We start from the raw sequence: 4,473 nt of genomic DNA on the forward strand, positions 1-4,473 counted from the left end.
GTTTGAAGTGAGTTTCTATTTTATTCCTTCGGTACATTGCCATTCCAGTTTCAACCTGAATGAACCAATCATAAAATGGACAAATGTTGTTATTTTCTCGGCTGAACTTTAAGGGTAGTTGAAACACAGGGTGGAGAGTTACTGATGACAAACGCAATGGTTCATATTCTAAACAGAGAAATATAGGAATTCCAGCAGTAAAACAGGTCATTCGGCCCAACCAGCCCATGATGCTGTTTATCCTCCATATGAGAAATGCTCCGAAACTCACCTGGTTGTCCTGTTCCAACTTCAGTGCTGTGGAGTTCAGGAGATTGGGTTGTGTGATTGCTATTTTCATTATAAGGACATCCAGCAATGCTCTGAGTTTAGTCGGTAATAGACATAGAGGGGTACAGCACTGAAACAGGCCCTTCAGTCCACGAGTCGGTGCTGACCAGCCACCCTCCATTTATACAAATCCTACATTAATCCCATATTCCCTACCACATCCGCACCATTGCCCTACCACCTACCTACTCGAGGGGCAATTTGCAATGGGTAATTTACCTATCAACCCGCAAGTCTTTGTCTGTGGGAGGAAACTGGAGCACCCGGCAGAAACCCGTGCAGTCACAGGGGGAACTTGCAAACTCCACACAGATAGTACCCGGAACCCAACCCTGGTCACTGGAGTTGTGAATCTGCACTGCTAACCACTGTGCCACTGTGCCGTAATCAATGGGTATAGCAAATGATACGGTGAAATAGGATCTAAAGCTGATCGCTTCCATCGCACCAGATCTCATCTCTGGTTTGAGGTTCAGAATTGGCCTGAATGTGCGACTAGTGTTAAAGTACCGACGCCAATAAAGCAGAAAAAATGGGAAGAAGAGGGGTAAATGTCCAAACAAAATACCTTTTTTATGGTACATTCAAACTTGGAGGCAGGAAAAATTGAAGTTTGTAATTCAGACGCGACCCCTTACCCAATATAATGACTTAATTAGGCGCTAAATCATGCTTACTCATCATTCATATTTAGCCTTTATGCCTGCTTTAGGTAGACTGTGAAAAAAACAACTGTCAATTCCTCTATAGCAGCAGTGGAAGGCAGCTCCTAATTATTCTGCTGCAGGGGCAGGGCAAAACCACCGGTCAGTTTAAGATGGGTAAAAAATAGCGAAGAGTTGAGCAGACTTCCACTGGTGAACTAAAGCAGTTAATCTGCAACATCAGTTCTGAAGATGATGGTCAATATTTGTGTGTGGCTAAAAATATCCCGGGCACAGAGAACAGCTCCACACAGATTTCTGTACAGTGTAAGTCTGCATGAATTTCTGAATTGGACAGTTGCCTTTCATTTCATAAGTTCAGCATTAAATTCCAACTTTCACTTGCACACTTGCTAGAAGGCTCCAATGTGAATGGGGCAAGGACAGTGACAGTGTCTGTATCCTTCCTGCAGACATAAAGCACACCAAACTGGATGGCTTCAATAATGAAATTGACCTGGCCATCTCACTGAGAATGCAAGGAGTGGAAGATGGGATAGGTGTCCTGGAATATGGTATCGATTCACCGTGTAGTACCTTTATGAGGTTGGGACACAAGCATATTTATTCTGCATCGAATAGTTCACTGGTGGTGAACTGAAGTACACAATCTTCCATCCCTTAGAATTTACCTCCAGCATTTTGATGAGCGTAAATGTTCCGAATAATACCTGATGAAGTGGTGGCAGCCCAACCTCTGATATATGTCATAGAGTCTTTACAACACAAAAGGAGGCCATTCGGCCCATCGAGTCTATGCCGGCTCTCTGACGAGCAATCCACTCTGTCCCATTCCTCCACTCTCTTCCTGGAGAGCTGCCAGTTTATTTCCTTCAAGTGTCCATCCAATTTTGAATTCATCCATCTTCTCCACTTCCCTCATCCTGTCGGCAGTGAGTTCCGGGTCATTACCACTCGCTACGTTAAACAGTTCTTCCTCACATCCCTCTGCATCTCGCCCAAAATCTTAAATATACGTCCTCTAGTCCTTGTACCATCAGCTAATGAGCATAGCTTTAGTTTGCCTCCTTTATCTAAACCTGTCATCATCTTGTATATCTCTATCAAATCTCTCCTCAATCACCTTTGCTCCAAGAAGAATAACCCCAGCTTCTCCAAACTAACATTGCAGCTAAAATCCCTCATCCCAGGAAACATTCCAGTAAATCTCCTCTGCAGACTCTCAAGGACGCTGACATCCTTCTTAAAGTGTAGTGACCAGACCTGGATGCAAGCTCCAGCTCTGGGCTAATCAGAACTTTAGAAAGTTTAAGCATAAACTCCCTGCTTTTGTAATTAATACCTCTATTTAGAAAGCCCAAGATCCGATATGCTTTGTTAACTACTCTCTCAATATATTCTTCCACCTTCAACGATCGATGCACATGAATCCCCAAGTCCTTCGATCCCTTTACACACTTAAGAACTGTTGCATTTAGTCCATATCGCCACTCCCTATCCCTTCTACTAAAATGCGCCGCCTCACACTTCTCTGCATTAAAATACCACTAGCCACTTTAATGGGCGGCACAGTGGCACAGTGGTTAGCACCGCAGCCTCACAGCTCCAGTGACCCAGGTTCAATTCTGGGTACTGCTTGTGTGGAGTTTGCAAGTGCTCCCTGTGTCTGCGTGGATTTCCTCCGGGTGCTCCGGTTTCCTCCCACATCCAAAAGACTTGCAGGTTGATAGGTAAATTGGCCATTATAAATTGCCCCTAGGTGGTAGGGGAATATAGTGACGGGTGAGGATGTGGTAGGAATATGAGATTAGTGTAGGATTAGTATAAATGGGTGGTTAATGGTCGGCACAGACTCGGTGGGCCGAAGGGCCTGTTTCAGTGCTGTATCTCGAAATCTAAAAAATCTAAGTTCTATCTGTCACTTGTCTCCCCATTCTTCTCGCCTACCTGTGTCCTGTTGCGGTCGATTGGTATCATCCTCACTGCCTGTCATACCTTCAAATTTGGTATCATTGGCAAATTTTGAAATTTCACTCTGTCTTACATTATCCAAGTTACATGTCTATACAAGAAAGCAGTTGTCCTCGTATTGAACCTCGTGGATCATCATTGTCTACCATCCTCCAGTCTGAAAAACAGTCAATTACCATAACTCGCTGCTTTTTGTATTTGAGCTCTTTTTTTTAAATCCAGGCTGACGCTGGCCCTCCTATTCTATGTGCCTCAATTTTGTGAATCAGCCTTTTATGTGGCACTTTGTCGAACGATTTCTTTAAATACAGAAAGACAACATCCGTTGCTTACCCCTCAAAAATCATGTCTGCTACTTTTACAAACCTGTGATGGCTGTCCTTAATTAACTCAAAACATCGGCAAGATATGTATCAATATTGAGTTAGTCATGTCATAGTCAGGGACTCGAATTTTTGAACTGGCGTCTGTCAGCTGACAAGGAATATGCTGAAAAGAGCAAAACTAGGGAAGCTATAAAAGTTAATTGACCTTTTAAAATACTGGCAGGGAAGACGCATTGGTGGGAATATAATAGATAATGTTTAATTGTATTGAATACTAAGAAGGAGATGTCCTGAACAGTATTCGTGTCAGAAAATACCAGTTCCATTCAGGGGATCAATCCTGAATCTATCTCAAATTCGTACAAGGTGCATTTGCCATAAGTGGCCAATGACCAACTGAATGGAGCGATCAGTATTACCCATGTTTAATTTCAGTCCTCTGAAACTTGCTGTATTTATATTTGTCAGGTAAGATGAAGCTCTCTGAACACAAGAGGTAGCCGATCATGTTTTAAAAATATATTTCTTTCGAATTAAAATAAACCCTTTTGGAAGTCTGATTTCCTTTCGCAACCTGATAACAAACTGTACACAAACTACCCCCTGTGTATGTACATGCTCATTTCTATCTTGTTCAGTGCCATCTGGCTATATAAAGCTCGTTTTATTAATCGATCTGAATTGACTTATCTGCAGAGATTATAGTTCTTTTGGCTGCATCTGCTGATGTTCGCTGGCATGTATTCTGATTCGATAATACTCGATGTTTAGCCAAGTCTAGAACGTCAGTGTGTGCTTAATTTTCCATGTGTGAATTGTGCATCAGGATGGAAAGTGAATATTCTATTCTTTAACTAATGTTTGCACCAAGACACAACACTGAATACATTAATCCAATGCAAGACTCAGCACTGAGGTTTGAAAGAGTTCCTAATTTGCTGTTAGTTTTGTGGTTCCAAGATCAAGGGAATTTGCTTTCGATACTCAGAAATGTGTTTACAAGATGGATGTTTGAACTCCAATGTCCGAACGTGCAATAATACTTTCCCAACATTTAAGTAAAGAAATCCTGGACGATTGTCTTCACAATAGGGGGAGGAGTCGCTGGGCTTATTGTCCTAATTGCAGTCGCAGTGAAGGCGATGATACAAAGGTATGTGAGTTTCCTGACTGCACACAAT

The sequence above is a fragment of the Heterodontus francisci genome, unplaced genomic scaffold (assembly GCF_036365525.1).
Source record: "Heterodontus francisci isolate sHetFra1 unplaced genomic scaffold, sHetFra1.hap1 HAP1_SCAFFOLD_571, whole genome shotgun sequence".
Taxonomy (NCBI): Eukaryota; Metazoa; Chordata; class Chondrichthyes; order Heterodontiformes; family Heterodontidae; genus Heterodontus; species Heterodontus francisci.